The sequence below is a fragment of the Lichenostomus cassidix genome, chromosome 1 (assembly GCF_008360975.1).
Source record: "Lichenostomus cassidix isolate B80296 chromosome 1, HeHo_3.0, whole genome shotgun sequence".
In the NCBI taxonomy this organism is placed as follows: domain Eukaryota; kingdom Metazoa; phylum Chordata; class Aves; order Passeriformes; family Meliphagidae; genus Lichenostomus; species Lichenostomus cassidix.
Genome location: NC_139479.1, coordinates 114,923,592 through 114,946,171, shown reverse-complemented (window position 1 = coordinate 114,946,171; position 22,580 = coordinate 114,923,592).

Genomic DNA, 22,580 nt, shown 5'->3' with positions numbered 1-22,580 from the left:
TCTCCTCTGGACTCTGGAAGCTGCTGACTATCAGGATTTCAGCAACTGCCCTCTGTCTAGGCTTTCACTCTGCTTATCTTGCCCAGCTCTGGTTCCCGTGTGTTCTCACACCTTAGCACAATTTTCACAGTGAAGCTCTGCCAAGATTACACATCTGTGTTGAAGCAAGCAGCACCCTGGATTGCAGGCTGCGAAAAGTCTGGATATAATTCACCCAAAGTACAGTTCCCATGAGAGAAATGATCCGGCAAGGGATTTCTGAGTTTAAATTGTCAAAAAAGTTTCAGGCACAAAAAAAATATAAAATTATCCATCTGTTCTGGTTTGGAATGAAAAGCCTCTTGCAGAATGAAAGTTTGGGTTTTGCATTTGCCTCCTTTTAAAAATGGTATGAGATATTTGTGATTTGCTGTCTTTTAAGGTTTTATAGCTCATGCACTCAGAACAATAAAAGGTGCATATTTATTCCTCTATAACACAACTGTTTAGATTTCAAGTTATGATTTATCTCCTTAGAAAGGTTCCCCTGCCTCACTAATCATGAGTGAGTTGGTGAACTCACTGACACAGGACATGGAAAAGGTTGAGGTGCTGAATTCCTTCTTCACATCAGTCTTTTCTACCAAGATTGGTCTTCATCAATCCCAGGCCCTAAAGACCAGAGGGATGATTTGTAGGATGGCAAATTTACCTTTGGTAGAAGATGAGAGGTCAGGGACCATTTAGGGAAGCTGTACAAGTGTAAGTCCATGGGCCCTGATGGGCTGTACCCCTAAGTACAGGGAGACCTCACTGATGTCATCATGAGACTGCTTTTGGTAATCTTTGACAGACTGTGGTGACTGGAGGATCTGGAGTAGCACCAGTGTCACTTCTTTGTCTTCATTAAGGGCAAGAAGGACCACCCAGGGAACAACAACCTCACATCAGTCCCTTGAAGGGACCCTGGAAGGTTGTGGAGTAATTCATCCTGGAAACCATTTCCAGGCACAGGAAGGACAGGAAAGCCATGAGCAGTCAGCGTGAATTCACCGTGGGGATGTCGTGCTTGACAAACCTGATAATCTTCCATGACGAAATACCTGGCTTGCCGTTTTCTCCTCCCTTCTGCCCTCTGCTTCCATTTCCCTTCCATGTATAAATGGTTTTCATGCTGACTGTATCCCCTGAATCACTTTTTTCCTACCCTCTCACCCAATTAGCTCCATTCCTCCAAAGAAAAGTAATTACTTTGTACCATATTCTTCATTTTTCCCCACAGCACTGGAATATGCTATCCAAACCATTCCTTGGCACTTGTTTAAGAAATGGAGACTTCTTATTCATTCCAATTTGTTCCTATTAATCATTCCTTTTAACAGTCTTCTGACAGTAAATCTAACAAAATGTAATAAAAGCCACTTTAATCTTTATATTCCAGTGGGCATCCCCCTATTCTATGGCCATTGCAAGGCTGAGGGAGCTGGGAAAGGAGCTCAGCCTGGAGAAAAGGAGGCACAGGGTGAACCTTCTGGCTCTGCACAACTCCTGACAGGGGAGGGCAGCTGGGGGGTCATAACCCTTCACAAAGATGCAGTTCCACATTGAACTCGTGGAAAAAACATTGCAGTTTCTTAGTGGCTGAAATATTTGAGAAAAATTTAATTTACATTAAACGCAGAGAAAAGTGGGATGGAGAAAGGAGTGGGGAAAGAGCTTGTGCTGTTCAACTCCAATAATGATTGTCAAAATGATGTAATCCTTTGCAGGGTGGAAATTCCCCTCTTTTTTACAAGACAGTTCCTTCTGAAAATCTGGTGTTAACTTTAGTGATGTGTACTTATTTCCAAGTCTGTGCTGGCCTAAAGTGGAACCATAATATTGCATAGCTTCCACTTCCGTGCTTCAGCAAAGGTAACCCCATTATTTCCTTTATTAAAAGCTGAGTTATTAACAGGGACAAAAAAATATTTTAAGAGTAATTATCAGAACAACAGATTAATCCATCAGGTTTCTACAAATGTAACCAGTCCCAAAGGAAAGTGGTTAAACACAGTGGATTGGTGAGGGTGATGTGATGGAACTTCACACAAATCTTTAGGTCAGTGTTGGTGTACAATGGACAAATATCTGATGCCTGTTGCTTTTGCTGATTCTCTTCTTTTTCCATGCATGTTTTCCTTTGTCATTTTGTGATTCCTCATTACTGATTAATCTAGTGCAAATTCTTTGATGACAGAACAGGAACTGTACTTATTGTGAAGAAAACTAATATACCCTCTTTGCTGCACTCTTAAATTTTGCACTTCTCAGATATGCCATGGAAAACCTTAATTTAAGTTGGGATGTAAGAATTTTGCATGGCTCAGGATGGTTTCTTTGAGCAAGGATTAATTTTTCCCATTTCCAAAATTTTATAGCCTTATTTTGCTTTTGTAGGACTTGAAAAGGCTTGATCTGGAGCTGATAGAGTGATAAGGGCCTGGGCTGAAATCTGAAGGTGTATTTTCAGCCAAGCCTCCTCACAAGGCAGCTCTCTGCCCCCTGCTATTATCTCATATTGTACCAACACCACAAGGCACAGTGCAGTAGCAATTGTGGCTTCCAGAGCATCCATCATGGATTTACCACACACTTAGCACAAAACTGCATGTTGGATTTTGTGGTGACCCAGTGGGTAAATCACCCTGCCAGGCTGTGCAGAAAATGAGTGCTTTGTCCCAGGAGCAGAGAATGCCTTTTTGTGGGAAAAAAGACACTCTGGGCAGTGCCCTACTCCTCCAGGATGGTTCTTTTCTCTTTTGCATCCTTCTCCACTTTACCTACCCAAGAACTTCCTGGAGGTGAAGTCCATCATCTCTACTTCTCACCAGGGCCTTTTATTCACCCACGGAGCCAGTGTGCTGTCAGTGCAAAACATGCCTGAGTTTTAATGTTTCTCTCTCCAGAACTAATAGGAAACAGCTGTTCTAATGAAAATTTACGTATTTGCCTTCAGCTAGAAAATTCAAATAATTTCAACTTTATAGCACAGCAGTAGAGATGTTCTCTAAAACACCGCGGATCAAGATCCAAGCTTTCCTGGGCCAAAATCTGAGTTTATCTGGTAGGACATGTTTGTTCTAAGGCAAAATTCTAGCTCATCTCTCAGGAAGCTCGGGGATTTCATGGGAACAGCTGGGGAGTCATGTAGCATCTTTCCACACACCTCTTTGGGGGACTCCAGCAGCTACCTGGGGTCATGGGGGCTGAATTCACACCTATAAACATTTATAAACACCACACAGGCACCAGGATGTGAGGATTGTCAGCTGTCATCTCATCTTCTAACCATAATGACAAATAATGACAAAATTATTTGTGTTACTCCCAGTATATCTCATTTTTACAAATATATTGCCCCAAATTCTGGCTACAGGCAGTGCAGCCAAGGGGATTTTGTGTCTCTTTTGGAATGATGGTTTAGATCCACTATGTAAAAGTAAACTGATAGCTTCAATTATTAAATGCAAGTACTTGGCCAGGCTTTAGTGAAGGAGACCATTAAAGTTTCTGAGATATTTTTTATTTTGGTTACCAAATCCTGTTTCCAAGAGCCAGTGTCTGAATCCTGTTAAAGCAGGACTTTCCATCATTTTCCATTAAAGAAAAAAAGTCTGGATTGGGAAGTATTACCACTGCATCAGGCTTTTGCCAAAGCCTCTGCTTGGACTGCACAGCTGCCTTTAAGGTATTTGAAAAGCGAGTCCTTCCCTGGTATATCTGAAATCTTTCCCTTCCCAAAAAAGGCTCATTTTACTTTTAGAAAATTGTCAAAAGAACTACTAAATATGAAAGTTGGGCTGTAGGAGCAGCTATTATAAATTATTTGAACACCATTAATGGGGTTTCAGTGGGATTTAAGGCTCTGAAGTTCAGTATCAAAATGCCACATCACCCACTCCCAGATCTCTGTGTCGGTCCCTACTCTCCCTGTCGGGCTCCAGGGTGGCTTTTGCCTTCCCAGAGCTTTGGCCCAGGGGACAAAACCAGGAAGAGGATGTGAAGAAGGTTTGTGAAAAGTGTTGTGTCTGTCCTTCATTCCAGCACCAATCTCCCAATGTTAGGAGAACTGTGCTGAGACACTCCAACTGGAGTCAGCACCAAAATTATGAAAATTATGAAAATTGAACCAGGTCTTCACCATATTAAAAGTGCCTTTTCTTAAATTATATATTTAGAAGGTTTAGCTTTTTCCCCTCCTATATTTAGCTTTCTTAACACTTCCCTTTGGGTACCAAGATGATCACTCTTACAAGGCTCTTAATGCAACCTAAAATCAGGTTTTCATTTTATATTGAGGCCACTAAAAGAAATGGTTTGCCATTTGAGAGTGCGAGATGGACAACAAAATTGTTGGGATTTTTGGATACTAAGGATCTTTGAAGAAATACTCATCTTTACTGAGGAATTAAAGCCTAATTTAAGGTAGTTTTTCTTTTTTTTTTTCCCTCTAAGGCATGACCCTTTACTGGGTAGAACAGTAAAGTTTTTTTTTTTATTATTATTAATATTACGCAGTTATAACTAAATTTCACTGTCAGGTTAAAGAAACCTATGAGTTTCTTGTGTGAGCTGGATGTAAACTTGGCTAGTCAGGAAATATTCACACCTTCAAAGTACATCATGTGTTGCTAAAAGATCTCTATTAAAATCTTCAGTTTATTAAACTGAAAAGGGTATGAAACATTCAGACCGCAAAATCTATAGTATCACTTAATTTCAAAATAACCCCACTAAAATCTTTTATTTCTTAGTGTGTCATTGTCATCTTAGTGCTGTAATTCAGTTGCAATTTTGTTGTTTAGGTCATTCCACTCCTGTTTTAATTCAGTAAATTTAATTCCCTCTGCCGGGGATCTTCTCTTTTGAGGGGGACAGAGATTAAGCATTGCATCTTTGAAAACAATTTGGCATTGTATGTTTGACACTGGTGTGAAAAATAAACTTTTTGGGGAATTCCAAGGTAAAATATTTCAGCCAAGGAAACTTGTTACTTTTGAAAATATCTACCCACATTTTTTAACATCCTGAGGCACTTACAGGTAACTTTGTATGTCCAATGGCAACACGAAGACATAAAATTCAGGATCAATTAGAGTTAGTACTTTGAAAAACTTGCTAAGAGTTATACTGCATGGGAAATATCTTCCACTGCTCAGCTTTATTTCTTCACTTTTTACAGAGGCAGAACCGAAATAAATCCACAATTAAAAAGAAAAAAATCTGAGTGTTTTAAGGACAATAATACAATTCACTGACTTCCCAGGAATAAATACTTATTACCAGTGCATAACATGGAGGAAACGAAGTACAAAATTAGGGATTAACTAAAGGATAGAAGATATTTGTTTAGAGCTGTTGATGGTTTTGACAGGACTTTGCTCTGGGTTTCACAATGAAGCCTTCAACTTCCTTCTATTTTCTCATTTGTGGAGTTGCCTGTGTTTCCTTATTGCCAGGTATATCTGCACTAGCTGCTCACAGGCAGAGGTAGTGAGAGCCAGTCTTTGAAATTATTGTCTGCCTTGCAGCTACTTGATCCTGTAATTGTGTATAGAAGCTTGGATCCATTTCTGATGCCAGGAATATTTTATTGCTCACTAAAGAGCACTTGTGGCTATGTTTTGATAACCAGGTTTGTGTCCTGGAAACGTTCAGGGATTCCAGGAGGCCATCAGAGCTGTAATATTGCTGTGTTTTTTAAATTAGAAAGAGAAACATACTGGAGACTATTGAAAAAAGGGTTGTATCCATAGGAAATTATCATCAATAATAAAAGAACATCTCAGAAAAAAAATTTATAGGATAAATGGTGAGTGTCAGCTTTATTTTACTTTGACATACCGAAGAAAAAAGCCACAAGTGCACAACTCCCACTATAAAGTTTAGCCAAAAAAATCACATTTTTTATTTCTAGAACACCCACCTGTTTCTATTATCAGTGTGATACATTTTTCTCTCTCACAATTCAGCAGGGTGTCCACCTGTTATGGATGAGAAACTACTGAACCTTGAAAAACAAACATTTAAACAGAACTCTGTTCACTTTGTCACCACAGATGTCAACATGAATTCTCAGCTAAGGACTTCTGGAAAAAAATACTGCAATTGACAAATACTGGAATATGTTTTAAAACTCTAGCTTATTTAACATTCAGGCATCTTACATACCAGAATAAGTGATTTACTCAGAAAATGACCATACAGTTTTTTATGAACATTCCCATGAACTTATTAATCCGGAGCATCAGGGCATTAATAATTAAAAAACATTGCTACAGAATTAAATTTTACAGAGAATGTATGAAGCAATTTATGGTGAAGGAACTTAGACTGTCTGAGGGTTTTTAAGCTGCCACATAATTTCAGCTCAAGGCTCCTGGTCCTCTTCTAGTGTCCCCTTCTGGGATTTAGGCAGTGGGAAAAGCCACACTTGATTTTTTAAAAGTTTTTATATTTAACACTCTTTAACTTGCTGAAGGCTGCAGTAGCAAATCCTTCATTCCCAAGCAATTTATGCATCTTCTGTTCTACCCTCATTTGTGGGCTGCTCTCATCACTGTGGTACCTGAGTCCTTCCCAAATGGTTTATTTAATGGCCATCATAAGTACCTCTCCTCTTAAAGGGAGGGTATGTGTGCAGCAGAGTGATTATTTTGTTTTAATTATGGATGACTGTTCTCTACTAATCCTTTTCTGAACATTGAAGATATTTTACATATGCAAATCTGTTTTTAAAAAATAATTTAAAATATGGAATTTTTGTTTGTTTGTCTTCCTAATTTTTTTTTCAATACAGTTTGCACTTCACAGGCTTTGAGGAAATTTCAGAACATACCTTTCATGCATAGAGAACCTGCCTCCTTTACCAGACTCTGGTTCTGATGTTTGAAGTTACACTGCACTTAGCTATTCAGGAGGGTATTTTGGCATTGTGTTAGCTGGTTCCTGTTTAAAATAAAACATTGGTGTTCAGAACTTGTCTTTTCCACCTTAAGATCATAAATACTAAAATCAAATAAATTTTTGCTTTCATAAACAATATTTTATAAGGAAATATATTGAAATACCTACTGAGATTACTGACACTGCTTTTATTGAGGGTGGAAAGTGGGTCTTTTATTAGAAGAGTTAATATGTAACATAGATCAATGCAGATGGCAATAAGTAGATATTTTTGAGCTTTTTTCTACAGGTATGCAACATTCCATAACTTCCCAACTAACTTCCAGCCTCCTTGTCAGTATCTCCCTTAGGTAAAGAACTGCTTTGGCCTGACATTTCCCAACAGCTTCAGAGTTTTCCTCATTTGGCTTTGATCTAAGGAAGCTCTGCTGTGGTCTGAGCAATTCCTACTCCTTTCATTTTTCTGTTTTTTCCCCTGCTGTTTCTGCATCTCCATTCTCACCCCACCTCACAGAAGCCTCCCCCAGGAGGTGCAGCTTGGGCCATCCTTGAATTTCTCTCTTTTCTCTCTTCTCATCTTTATTGGGTATTACCACACTGTTTTGGCCTTTTCCATTTGTCCATCTGTCTTGATTGTGAACTACAGATGACTTGTTGCATGTTTCTGCATCCCTGAATTGACTCCTCTCCCATCCCCGACCCCTGTCCCATCTCCCATCCCCACACATGCCCATGTTTGGAAAATCTGGAGTAAGTGTGTTACTCTGTGTGATCTCTGGTAATTTATAGCAGAATCTAATCCATCCCCTCTCTGTAGTTCCTGGCTGTACCCTAATAATAACTTATTAATTCTTTAGACAGCTGAGCAATCTGCTTTGGCTATCTCAGATCTGTGTTTCAGTGCTTGAAGCCCATGTGGTTTTGTTTTCCCCGAGTCACATGTGTGGCCATTTGTTTGCCTCGCTCTGTTTCCTGAGCTCTGCCATACTTACCCTTTGCCCAACACTGAAAGCCTTTCCATGCCCTCCATGCTTTTGGAATTCTCCTTTCCTGATCCACCTGCCCTGCTCAGGGGACACAGAACAGCTCAGCCCAGCTGGGAGGGCACATGTGAGACTGCAGAGGTGGTGTGGTATGCACAGGGTTATTCTCTTTGTGGTGAAAAATAAGAAACTGAACTCCCTGGCTGCTATCAGCTTCCCTGGTTGCTATCAGCTGACTTGTTTGGTAGTCAGGAGATTATCCCACAAATTCACTGCAGAGGTTTCCCCTTAGAAAGGTAACTGTGACTTTGTCCTACGTTGGAAAGTTTACAGGAATAGGAATTTATTTTACAAAGGAATGTGATTCTTTCTTTCTTTGTTTTTTTAATATTTTTGAAATAAATACTTGGACCAGCAGACAGGCTATGGTAGGTGGAATGGTATCACTAAAATGTGCTGATTTTGGAGACTGGGCTTAAATGCTGCTTCCTCCTGCGAGGTAGAAGTGGTTTTCTGGATTTTAAACCATAAGGTTTCTTGTTGAACCATTTGGTACTGGCAACTATAAAAAAATTCTATAAAAATCAGTAGTTTTTCCAAGATTGTGTAAAACAAATAAATTTAGTACCTTACAATGTCATGTTCATGGATCTTTTTAGAGAGAGGGACTGCAAGCTTGCTGTCTTCAGCCATTCTCTGACTCTTCAACCAAGGAATTATTTCTGAATTTGAATGCCTTTCTGCCATCCATACTATGCATTTAAAGCAAGATATTATTTGCAGAAGTTCTACATCTAAAACTGTACAGTGTTTAAAAACTGACTGCTTGAAGAAGCTCTGCAGGCTCCTCAGGAGGATTGTCAGGTTAGCACAACATGGTGGAGAGAGCCCAAGCCAGGGAGGTTATTCCAGCTCTTCAAAAAAGGGGAGAATTCTTCGTGGGGAGAGTCATTACCTAAGGAATGCAATGACAAAACAGCACACCATTCCAGGGTAGTACTGGACATTTTGCAGGATCATAAAAATCTTGGCTTCCATTCACGAGGGCCTTTAAGCAGCTGGATGATCCAACTACTTTCAAATGCTTACAACAAGTGCTTTCTTAGTGTTACATTAGGGTTTGGAAATCTAGCAAGCAAAACTACACAAAATTCATTAAAATGAAGAAGAAAGTATTATATTTCTTTTTATTCGGGTTGAGATCTGTGTTCCTCTGTAAATGAGAGAATGATCAGGGACTTTAAAACTGTGCAAATACTCTCTGGCTTCAAAGAAAGTAATTATTATGATTCATAGTTTTAACACAGAGTCCTCTCAGGAAAGATCTGGAGATTACTGGATTATAAAAATTAACTTTTTAAAAATTTGAATGGAAAATAATTCTTGTTTTCATTCACAGTGAAAAACATTTATGTATTTGTTCCAGTTACTCTGTTTTTCATCTTTTAAAGGTTGAGATGGATTATTCATGTTGCTCACAGCAAATCTCTGTACAGTAGTAGAATCACTTGGAAACTCTGATCTTGATTTTAAATGCTCCTTATTTTAATGCGATCATTACCTGGTCCTGGAAACACTTGAGTTATAGCACAACTGAGGGGGTTTTTGCCAATTACTCCAAATTTTTAAGGCAGGATTTCATAACAGTTTGGCTGGACCAGTCTGCCAATCAGTTATGGACAACAACACCTACATTTAACATAAAGTCTGGAGAAATGAACAAGTGGTGGGGTTTTATTCCTATTTAGGGTATTAGATAAGCAGAATGGATTTCATGATGGGAAAGCAGAAGACAAGAATGCAAGCCTGCACGTGCAATGATCCTTCCTGATTCAACTTTTAAGGACTTGATCTAAAAATCTCAGATTTCTAGGTGTCAGTTTATCCAAAGTGGGGGAAGGGTGAGCAAGGTATGAACTTAACAGTATTTACATTTGAACACTAAGCAATTTCTGAAGAATGAGGTAGGAACTAGTTATTGCAAGAACTATTATTTAGTTTAATTGATCCCAGCTGGGCCTGGAAGAGATTGCAGCCAAAAGCCTGCAGATGCTTGCCAGGAGCGTGTCACTTTTGATAGCTCACACTGCTCTGAACTTGGCTGAGAGGGGTCAGGCACACAGCACAAACTCAGCTCTCCTGCGCTGTATCCAGGCAAGCTCAAAAATGCAGAGGTGCTGCCAGCTGACTAGCAAGCCTTGCTCCTTTCAAGCTTGTTTGAAGAGGCCCCTGCCTTCTTGGAAGGAGGGAGCCCAGCGCTGGGAAGCAGTGGGAAGATGTTCTGCACATGGAGCTGCTGCAGGATCCTCGGGGCATCTGCTCCCATCAGAGCTCCACTTGTGCCTCTGCCCTGGCAGCTGGGCCAGCCCGTGTTCCTGGGAAAGGTACACAGTGTGTGCAACACCACTAATTCATCACTGCTTTAAAACCTCCCTGTGCCAGAAATGCCTTTGTCTTTTTTGGGTACATCCCCCTCCGCCTTTCATAGCTTTGTTAAAGATGAGGAAAATTTCTGCAGCAGAATCTTAGGGCAGAACATCACAGCAAATATCCTGTAGTTATCACAGAGGCAGGCATGTTAAATCTGATGAATTTCACATTACTTTCCTTCCTTGACAACTACCTGAATAATACAATGAACCAATAATTTTAAAGGAATTCTAAACTTCTAGTTAAAGATAATTAATTTGCTATTCAACTAGACCTTTTCTTCTTAACTCATTTAGTAAGTATATTATTTACATTGTTTGAAAAAGGTAAGCAGGCATCCTTTTTCCCTGTAGAGATCCACTGGGATTCCTCTGTCCATTTTCTCTTTTATTTCTCTTTTCTCTCCATAACCACCACGGGAGAACTCTCTCAGCCTCTCCAGAAATGCATTTCCACTTTGCCTAAATAATTAAATATTTCTTGGACCAGAGGACTGGAACCTCTATAAAGGACTTATTTTTTCCCCTTTTTCTTTATTCTTTGTTTCCCTGGTACCCAGTGAATACTTAATTACAATTTGGAAAAGTCCAGCTGGAGAGATGAAATCAGGGAAGATCCTCCAGGTCAGGGGAATTGGCTTTCAACCAGCATTGTCCCACTGGAGTGAAACAAAATTATCCTTCCACAGCTGAAGATCTGGCTCATTTAATCCCAAGCACTGCCCTTCTCCTTTTCATAATAAAGACATTCAAGAAACACTTCAGTGGAAAAAAATCAAACAACCACTATGAACCTAATCACTAAACTTTCAAAATAAATGTTGCACAGGTTCATTATTATTGAATTTGGTAAGATATAGAAATAAACACAGTGTATAAAGTGAGGGGTTTACCTATCACAGGGAATAAGTAACAGGGTATGGAGATTCAGGAAACCACTCAAGGGGTGTGAGTCACCAAGGCCACTGTCTGGTTGCAGTCAAAGCTTGCTACAAGTGCAATTTCATGCTTAATAAATTTTTTTAAAGTTATAAATCTCCTTCCTGTTCCTATGAACATAAATATGTAGCATTTTTGTTATTTTTAGGTGGTATTCTCACTAGAGAGGCATCTGCAGGGAACGCATTGTCTTCCCTTGTATTTCTATTTAACAGCATCTGCTTAGGTAGAGGGAATTTATTTCCAATGTGGTCTGGACAGAGACAAAAAACCAGATCAGATTTCTTGGCCACTTTATTGTGTAAGCAGAGAGAAACACTGTGAGGGAAACACTCTGAGGGCAAAGTTCAAAACTGGGTATTCAAATAGAGGTATTTTGGCAGTCAGGTACTAGAAATGGATATTTAGATGCCAGATGTGTGTGTTTATAGTTGAACTGAGTTCCACCTTTTTAGAATACAGCACCTCCTTGCATTTGGTCCAGTGTAAAAATTCTTCACAACCAAAAGAGGCAAAGCTGACCTAAGTCTTGGATTCAGAAGGTGTGATGTGGGTGGCTGGGTGGAATCAGAAATACATCATCGATTATTTTGTGTTCTCTCATACATTGCAAAGCCTGAAATTCTGCCTAATTTAGCCTAGTTAGAGTCAAAATTAGTAGGTCAATAATCTGGGTCCCTGAGCATTTGCCCATTTCTGTAGTTTCGTGGACTGAGGTAGAGCATGGAAATTAGCACAGATCCAATTCAGGCACATGAGCAGAAGTCTGTGATGCTGAGGGACATTTTTCCTGGTGTTAATGTTAGGTATCTTCTGGCATTAGCAACACTCACAGTTGCTTTAAGCTACACCAGTCCCATCTTCTCACAGGCACCACGTGAAAAATCAATGTACTGCAGGTACTTGACCCCAATCCTATTTAACTTGAGCAGTCCTCTTATGGCATTCCTGCCTTGGCTCACTGTCTTGATTGTAGACAGCAGGATTGCAACAGGTTTTCCTTCTTTTTCCTTACTTCTCTGCTCACTGTTAACCACCACCAAGGTGTAAATAAAGCAGAGCATCATGCATGTGATGCTTGCTGCAATATCAGTTTACACTTGCGATAAATCCATAGTTTTAGAGTCTGACTATTGAAGTGACTTTGTGGATTATAGCCTGACCTTCTGTTATACATAGACAGCATCAGTGTTGTCAGTTATGGATTAATTTTCATTTTACCCTTCCCTGAGCTCCAGAGCAATATTTTAAAGCACTGTAGAGGGGTTGCTGTGGTTTATGAATGTTATTCTCCAGTTGGGTGTTCCCACTGAAGCACCCCAGACCCTGTCCTAACCAGAAGGAACAGACAGGGTTTTCTTTACTACTCCATTTCACTTCACCATTTCTGCTTTCCCTTTCTTTCCATTATGAGTTTTGTTTGGCTTTTTTTTTCCCTTCTGTCATTTAATTTTTTCCCTTTTCCAGTGGCACTTGGAAGATGCTGAATTTCAATAATGTTAATAATGGGTTTAAAGTGCACCATAATTGAAGACGTATCTATTTATTTCCATTTCCTTTTCTACTTTTTTTTTTTAATTATTTATTGATAAATAGTGGACAGCTTTCATTTCAAATATTGGGTTATTTTTTGGGGGGGTAGGTTGGGTTTTTCTTTTTAATATTCTCTTGTTTTTATTTTAAATTCTCTATTTTAAGCTAATTGCATATTTCATCTAAAGTCTATATACCTCCTTAGACATCAGAAGCATTTTTCAAACCCTATTTTTTTTCTGTTGCTGAGCAAGAAGGCAAAACTGGTACTTATTTGTAGCAGCAGTAGGTTGTAGTACAGTAAAACTAAAAGCAAAGTACTGCCAAAGCTTCCAGCTGGAATTTCCCCCTTCAGCTTTACTGCTCCTCCTTTCTGTTCCTTCAGCTAATTAGTGATGTTCCCGAGTGCTTCTTTTATCAGCAGGGATAATCTCTGTACGTCAGCCTTGCAGCTTTCCATGCAGTCCAGGACTTGTTTGCCTCAAATACAAACAAATTTTGCAGTACACTTTGTCCACCCCAAATGGCATCAGTTTTTGGATGGGTACAGCCCTGCTGCCGACCAGCACTGTCAGTACCAGACCTTTCTCTCAATATTTTTTGACCCCATCTCTTCATGGTTTAGTTATTATCCAGTAGTTGTGCTGACTCTACAGAGTCCTAATACTGAAAGGACACATCTCAGATTCTTGCGTGATTTGTCTTGTTTACAAAGGAAACATAGATTAATGTTGCTAGAGAGCAGCCTGTGGAAGACATTTCAGTTGCTGGTGACTCAGCAGCTCATGAGAGGTTCTGGAGCTTTGATGGTGCATTAGTGAGAAAAGTATGTGGAGAGCAATCAGGATAAAAAGGGGCAAAGTCTTTTATTAAGTTAAGTATTGCATCAATTATATGCTTGATGGGAATTTTGTCATGACTATAAATATTTAACAAAATAATAAAATTAAAGGATAACTGAATCAAAACTGAATCATGTGTGACTCAGTTTTGTCTTTACTCACACTTGGACTATGAATTTAATAGTAAAGACATAAAATCTATTTGCACTTCATGCCACTCATTTTTGGTGCAAATATTTGTTACTATTTTTACATCATCTTACAGAAAAATATGCAATGTAATGTAATCATGCAATGTAACAAATGCCCAGAGGTTGCCAGGTGTCCTTAAGGTACAATTCAGGTTTTTCCAACAGTTACTTTTATGTAACTTTTAGCTCTAGTTCCTAATGTTTGGTTTGAAGAGAACAAAAAATATCCAACTACACAAACAAAAAGCCTGACAAAGAGAACACATCCAATTAAGTTCCTATATACTAAGAAACAAAAAAATAAATTAAAAAAACCCCTCTCAACATGTTTTGGTATATAGTCAGAGACACTCCTAGTGAAAGAGATCAGTGATGACAAGGAGGGAAAATGCCGAAATTAAAAAGACTTGCAGGCAGGAACAAAGGTAGAAGCATCTGCTTTGAACCTGGGAGCTTCCCAAGCTGCTCTGCCAGCGTGTCCCAGGTGTGGGCCACATGAGCTGGGGAAACAATGTGGCTTTGAGGGGTGATGACAGCTCCCAGTCTGCTCTGCATCGGTCCCACCATGCACCGGTGCATCTGTTGTGCATTTACAAAAGGTTTGTCCTCTTCTTGCTTTCTCTTTTCCTTGGAAAATTACTTAAACAATTTAAGAAAGTATTCAGACCATTATACTGAACAGCAGCACAGAAACTCTCTGAAAGAAGATGTCTTCTATGTAGACAGGCTGAGAGAATTGGGGTTATTCAGCCTGGAGAAGAGAAAGTTCAGGAGAGATTTGTAGAACCTTCCAGAACCTGAAGGGAACCTACAAGTGAGCTCAGAGGGAATTTTTAGGACAGAACACAATGTAAAGGGTGCCTCCCCATATAGGCCCTAACCCTTAGAGCCAGAGAGAAAAGATAAATTTTAATATCTATGTACAATGTTGCATTTTCCATCCATTTTCATCAGGCAAGAAATCTGGCTAGTTTTATAAAACAAAAAATAGTAAACAACAGTATTTAATTCTGATATCATCCTCAACCTGCTAGATATGTAACCAATCAGTGGGGCCTGGATCCTGATTCAGACATTTACTGTGTTTAGGAGAAAAAGCTAGACATGGGATATAGAAATCATAAAATCATTTATGTTGGAAAAGACCTTTAAGATCACTGAGTCCAATAGTAAACTCCATAAAACAACTCCTTTACTAACTTGTCCATCTCTCTGTGAAGAGCACTAAATAATAGAAGCATGGCTGTAGGATACAGTGAGAAAGAAGAAAAAATAGTAAAGAGAACAAATGGTTGGATTTTGTTGTGTATTTTGTTTCAGAGACTCCAGTTATTGTACAGAAATTAAGAGCTATGACCTCAAACGGTCAACAAAACCATCTTTCAAAATTGCTGATACGTGTTAAAAGTTTTTGCAATTTTAGAAGGAAACAAACAAATCAAGCAACCCTCCCAAATCCTGGGTTCACCCAAACACCTGCAGAGTCCAGGGAGAGGCTTGGCTGTGCAGCTTACTGAGGGGAAGATTATTTGTAACCTCCCAGTCCCTTCTGATATCCATTATCCAGGTCACTATGGGCCTTACTGTCCCCAGGGCTGGAATCCAGAGCAGGCTCATGCTGGGACAGTACATCTGCTGTAGAAACCAGGAGGTTCTGAACTCTCCTTGGCAGGTTTTAAATTTCCTTATGATTTTCAAAAATCTCTGCAGCCAAGCAGAGAGGGACAAAGTTGAGGTTTGTGCAATTGCAAGTATTGAGTCCTTGCTTTATATACCCGAACTGAAGGGAATCATCTGCTGCTCAGATGTTTTTATTTATTATTTTTGTACAACAAGAGCTAATCTGCGTAATAACAAAGATTTATTACAAATGTAATAAACTGCTTTTGAAACTCCAAGCGACTGTGGAGTGGCTTTGGTTCAATGAACCAGTGGAGGTTTCTGGACTTCGAGTATCTCTCTCTTGTGAAGGCAGAAGCTTCTGAATTCAGGATTACACCAAAGCAAAAAGGAAGCCAAAAAATAAACACATGCAGGAGTAGATCTCAGGCAGGGTGGTCCCCAACCTTGTTGGTCTCAGTGTTTCTCTTTTGCTGAGGACAGCAAGTGAGGCAATGTGAGACATTGTCCCAGATGTGGAATCTGGGGGCCTTCACTTTGGCCATCAGCCAGGAGAAAGCAGAGAGGAAAAACAATTTCTAGGGTGAGACAGGAGAGGGGGAAAGAGGTGCAAAGGAGCAGCACTCAGCTGAGCCAGCCAGAAATGTAGGTCTTTACCTTTCTGCTTTTATAGTGGCTTTGAAATGCACAATATTGCTAGATCTTTGAGGAAAGCTGTGGAAATCACACCCATTAGTTCTGACGGTAGGGGCTGAGCCTTCTGTTCCTCTCTACCCACAGGACACCAAAAATCAGATCCTTTATTGACATCACTCTCCTGCCCTTTTCTGCTCTGTCTCTACCTATATGACCATGGTTGTGAGGCTTCTGGTAGAAAAAGGCACAAGAAATGGTGACAATTCCCACAGTCCTCTTGTTTGAAACTATCTTGAGTAATCTGACCAGACCTTTAATTTTTTCAGATAACAGAAGAAAAGCAACTGGTAAACACAAGGTCATTTGACACTAAAATCCGTGATGTGAGTTCAGGTTGAACATGTTTAGGACGGGCTTTTCGTAAAATACTCTCCTACTCATTGAGAAGAGGAGAGAAAACAAAGCATTTCTTGACTTTTAATTGAAAAAAAACCCGAACAAACAGAAAAAGACAACAACAAAAGAACATTTCAAACACTGAACCAAAACCTCACACAACAAAACCTCAGAGTGCACAAAAGAGAAAATTTCTGTCTATTTTCTCTCCTCTGTCCTTTCTTTCAAAAACCTGAAATTATTCATAGTCCCCCTTCTATACTGGAAAACCTTTTCTTATTTCATATGCTTAAAAAATGAAATTGAAAAATTAAACAGTCTTATTACTTTAGAAAGGGATAAAAAATCTCCTTCTAAAAGTATCATTACAGAATTTCTCTTTCCCAAAGCATCCACCTCTTTCATTAGGGTGATTAAATTCATTTTAATGTAGTGCCAGCTGGGTGGGATTGTTGCCTCCTATCAAAGAACAACTGTAAACAGATAACCTCCTTTGTTTATATTATTCTCATGTAGAAGGCTGTTTTCTGTCTCTAGACCTGCTAAATCTTTGGGGATATATCAGCTCTTTCATCTTTTCCCAGTGCTTCTTTTAGAATGGCATTCAGTGTGACTGTGGATGTAGTAGGAATTGCTTCACAAGTGATAAGGTTATCAAATTTTCAGTCCTTTTCCATGCAATCTTTTACTTTCCCCTTGCTAAGTCAAGTTGCCTTTAGTGTTTTGTTTCTGTTCTCTTTTCCCCCCTCTGTGACAGTAGCCAAAACAAAGAGTTCTTAAAACATTTACAGACCTGAACAGGACCTTAAAGAGAGCTGTTTCCAAGAAATTGTGACACCATGCCCTGTGAGATTAATACCAGTTCTGGGCCTTCCAGAAAATCTCATTTCCCAGGTGCTAAAGGCAATGATTCCACTCATCACTTCCTTCACTCATCAGACAGGACAGTGGTTAAATACACTTCATATAATAATATATGAATTCTGTATTGTTGTGCCATCCCTGTTTGTTAAGGAACAGTATTTTTTGTCTCACCACTAATTTTCAGTCTTTATCTGTAGTGGGTTTATAACTAATTGGCTCTTTTCCTGTTATGATCAAATTTTTCCATTGAAATCAATTCTAATTGGATCGAATCTTAGCAAGAAAGGCCAAATTATTTATATGTTGCCAGAGAAAATGTGCTCGAGTCAGTAAATCTTGTGTTTGCACACGGATGACATTATTGAAATAGATAATCCTCAACAGATGCATTAATTTAATAATCTAAAAATGCTCTCTAAAGTATTTTACAAGAACAAATAAAGGCCAGCTAGATGACACAGCTTTACAAGGGCAATGGTAAATTGTAATGGTAAATGGTAAATAAATAATTGCTACTGCAATTATTTTTAAAAGCATCTCCTACACAGTCAAAATTTGTAACACTTCTTTTCCCATACAATATCTCTGTAACAATATTTATAAACTTAGGTATTTTACAGAAATAGGTGATCAAAGCCTGTAGCAAATCCTGTTGTTTGCTTGACACTTGGAGCAGTTGGCATCCAGCCTGGTGTCCTGAGGCTGTGCTGCCAAGGGAAAAAACACGAAATGCATCCTTGTAAAACTTGTGCTGCTTTCTTTGGCACTCCCCCCTGCCAGGGCCTGTGTCCATGTGGTAGCTCTGCTTTGTTTTTTCTAATTACAAGCAGCTGAGAGAGTTGGTGTCCAGGGGAAAAATCTTGAAACAGCTCTAACAGGTGTTCCAAGGCTAAAGTCTCTGTGCAACACAGGTGTAAAATGAGATGTTTACTGCACCTGATGCACTATTGATCAAATGGAACAAGCACTGCATAAGAAAATATAAGCCTGTTTTCCTAAATAGCTGCATTGTCCAGAGCACGGTGCTGAAAGAGGTGTGAAAGAGAGCTTATTTTCCTTTAATAACTCTATTCTCTGTCTTTTCCAAAGTCTCTCAACAAATGAGTTGAAATCTCTTATCTGTCATGGGCATTTCCAACACGCTGGAAGTGTTTCAGTACCCTGGAGAACATGTGTACCTTTCCTGAAATGCATCCTTTTATTGGCTCTGCAGATATTCTTGGGATCATGGATGTGGGCAGCTTTAACTGAGGTTCCTGAAAACTACTTATGAACCTTTTTCCCTTGGAAAATGTTACATTAACAGCACTTGTTATGCAATGTTTGGAAACAATTGAAATGTTTATAACAGACGATAAGGAGTAGAGAATATTTTCTGCACTTCTGCTGCAGTCAGAAAACTTCACACGTACCAATGTGAAGTTGAGGTTATTTCTTTTATACTTTGCTCTGAGCAAGGTCTTGTACACTCAGGTTTCATTTTCACTTTACTTCTTGCAAGTTATTCATTGAACATGTAAATTTTAGTGCCTTAATTTAAGTCCAGTTTGTTGGGTCTTAGTGCATCCATGGGGTGTTTCATGCCATGTGTGTGCAGTATTTTCACAACTGGGTGTTTTGTTTGGATGAAGTGACCTTGACATGATTATTTGAGCCCTAATTTTTTGTTGTTTTCTTAGTGTGGATAAAGTGGAAAACTTTATCCTGCTCCCTGCAGTGAATGCTGGTGTGGTGCCTGCTCTGGGCCTGAGTCTGGAGTTCCTCTCCCATTTGGACTAAGTTGCAGAGGGCTGAGGCTGGTTTTTCCCTTTTCACTGAATCACTGGTGATTTGGGGAAAATGTATGGAGAATGGAGAAAAAAATCAGGTCAGAAATAGGCTACAAAGCCTCTGGGTGATGGGAAAGGACTGGCTTCTCCATGCTTATGTATTTTTGTGCACATGGTCATGTTCACAGCTGTGTGTTAAGAGGTGGTGTGACTAGCTCAGCCTGGAAATGGAATTGTGGCATAAATTACACTAAATTTCAGTAATAAGCAGTAAATTCACTGAAAATAATATGATGGGACCTGGCTTGTTATGTCAGCCCCGTGACTCAAGCTGCAGGTGCTCTGTACTTGTCAATTTAGATGGGGTTTGGAGGATTTGTGTATGGAACTTCTCTGCTATAAGGCTGACCAGGCTCCTGGGGTTTTGTCTAGCAGGGTGATGCCCAGTGCTTGACTGAGTTTGGTCAACTGCTAACACAAGCATTGACCTTGCTCTAGTCACTCTCGCTATTAAATTAATCAAAGTATTATTCATACGAAACCAAAATATCTACATAGAAATCACTGTCAAGATTCTCTCAACAAAAGCACCAGCAATGGCACCAGAGCAAAGGGCAGGAACTCACCCCAGGAAGTTCCCCCTGCACAGGAGGCAGAACTTCTCCACTGGGCAGTGCCCAAGCCCTGAACAGAGAGCAGAGAGGCTGTGCAGCTCTAAAATCAGTGCTAATATAGCCAAAGACAAGGAGAGAAGCCTCAAAGCAAAGAAGGAGAGACCCAGAAGAACAAAAAATATTGGCCTGTAGACAGAATTTCGAGTGTTCTGGCAGAGATGAATACAGAAATGACTCTACAGGGAAAAAAAAACCCAGAGAACATTTGGAAGAGAAAGCACAATAAATGGGGAAAATTGGCAACAAAGAGGAATCTTAAATTAACTGCAACCTTGTGTTAAGTCTTCAGTTTTGTTGATTCTCACTTCAGATTTATGTGACACCTGATACATTTCTTAGTTTCTCAATAAGGCATAATGTTACATCAAAATGTAAAATGGAAAAGAAAGCTTTTATTAAGAAAAAATACATTTAGGCATGTCAACGGTGTTTATGTATATTTTCTTTTCATAGTGCAATGACTGTTAACTACTGCAATCTGTTAAGAAGAAAATTGTGTGCTCTGCTTTATAATGTGCAAAAACCCTAAGTGACTACAAATACATAAATAGATAAAAAATGAGTAAAGTAGCTAATAAGGAGTAAAAAAATGCTTTAAGAAGATATGTGTATTATGTATTTCAAATAAAAGAAATAGGAAAGGCAGCAAGTGGTGGCCTCAATGTCTGTGGCTTTCTTTTCTCTTTTGAAAAAAATGTGGCAAGCAGTAGGGAGTACTGATCCCATTTAGAGTTTCCTCCCACATTTTTGTCTCATAAAAGATAAGTTAGTTAGCACTTGCCTCAGAGATGACATTAGTAAAGCCTTCCCAAGTCACTGTCCTGTTTTCCTCCACTTGTAGGAACTCAGTGTTTTATCAGACCTCTGCTTCAGACCCTTCATACTCAACTGAAATCAGCTCCAGGGGAAGGTTCCTCCATCCATGAACACACACTGACCTTAAGTGCATTAATTTCTCACAGAATCAGGTTAAAGTTTTGCCCTAAGTCCCTTCTGCTCTCAGAAACTTGAGAAGGCTGATGTACCTCACTGTCATCCTCCTTTCCTGTGCCAGGCATTCTGCCTTTCTCTTAAAATTTGACCTCCTTGTCAGAACATCAATTCTGTTCTGGATGTAAGAGTCTCTGACTTCTCTGCTTGTTTACCTTCATGGCGCACTGGCCCTCTAATGGCTGGTGCAAAAAAGCTGATAATGGTTCAGTGGATTACAGCCTCTACCGTGGGCACCGTGTTGAGCAGGTTTTGGAAATCTGTTTTATCAGAGGTATTTAATGATTATGTCAGCAGTCATCATCTGCTAGATTCTAAATCCTAAGGAATTTGTATCTGGTTCCAGGCCATCTGTGATTCTTCTGTTGCTGTGAAAGTTTTGAGTTGTGCTACTAAAAACCCTACAGTATCATCAAACCTCTAATTATTGTATTGATTTCTCAGCAGATAAGAGAGTCCTCTAAGCCCATGTCTGACTCCTCTTTGGTGTACTGAAATTATGTGGGGGGGAATAATGGGCTTTTTTCCCTTTCCTTAAAGAAACAAACCTATTGGCAAGCACATTGAATTAATCCTTTCATATAAGACATGTTTTCTATGGAAACTTGCCATGTTTGCTTCATATGAAGAGAATCACACTATTTTATTTTGTTCAATCAAGTGCAGGAAATATCTGATCATCCCTCCTAAGCTTTCCTCCCACAGCAGTGATTAATCTCTCCCTTTGAAGTGCTTGTATTTTTGAAGTTGGAAGGAAAGTATTGATAACTGATTAAATTCTAGTTCTTCAAATCCTGCACAGACACAAATAGAGCAATTACACACAAATAATTACTTAGGTTTTAGACAGACTTGCCTGTAATTTATGCTAAAATATTTGAATATTTGGAGACTTTGTGAGTTTGTTTTGGGAGTTTGGAGATATTTCAATCATTATTATACAAAACCCACTTATTCTGAGTTGGTGATGAGTTTTCCAGCCTTGATGATTCTATGAACCCATAATTCTATGTTGAACAGGATAAATCCCACAACAAAGTCCTGCAACGACTCCACTGGTAACTGGCCTTCAACGAGGATGAAAGAAATATTCCCACCTTTTCCCAAATGCTCAGTCCTGTGAATCTCTCTTACAACTTAGTGGATTTTCCAAGATATATTTGTTACTATAACTCCTAGCAGAATTTGCTCGGTGACTTCTGGAGCATTTATTTTTTGTAACCTGGCTTTTCTCATTGGAGTGACTTTTTTCCCTATTATTCTTCTTATTTAGAAGAAATTGCTGAGATTTCCTATCCTGTGGACTATGAGCTGCAGTTATCTCAGATTCTGTGATAAAGGGTAACACAGAAAGGATTATGTCTGAGTGCTCCCTGTGCAAGGGAGTATCTCCCTACCGCAGTCAACAAATTTGAATTTCAAGTTGCTGCATTAAAATGGTGTCAGGAATTCTCTGCTTCTTTTTGAAAGTTCGGGGGTGGCAGCTGAAGTATCAACACTCTCTTAACACCCGACACTGGAACAGTAAAAGTCCTCAGAAACAAACAAGCAAGCTCACTGATGATTACACTGGCTTGGGCATCCTGTGGCCCAGAATTTTATTGCAGCATTTCATCTGCTGGGCAGCTGAAGAGTGTGCACCAGCACGACCTTCATCCACACGACTTGCAAATGTTTCTGTAGGCTGCCTGAAATGTTTGTAAATAAAAGTTAACTCCACAGCCTTATCATTATTTATAAAACCTACACTGGCATTTTTAAGCCTATTTTGGAGCTTTGTGTGACTG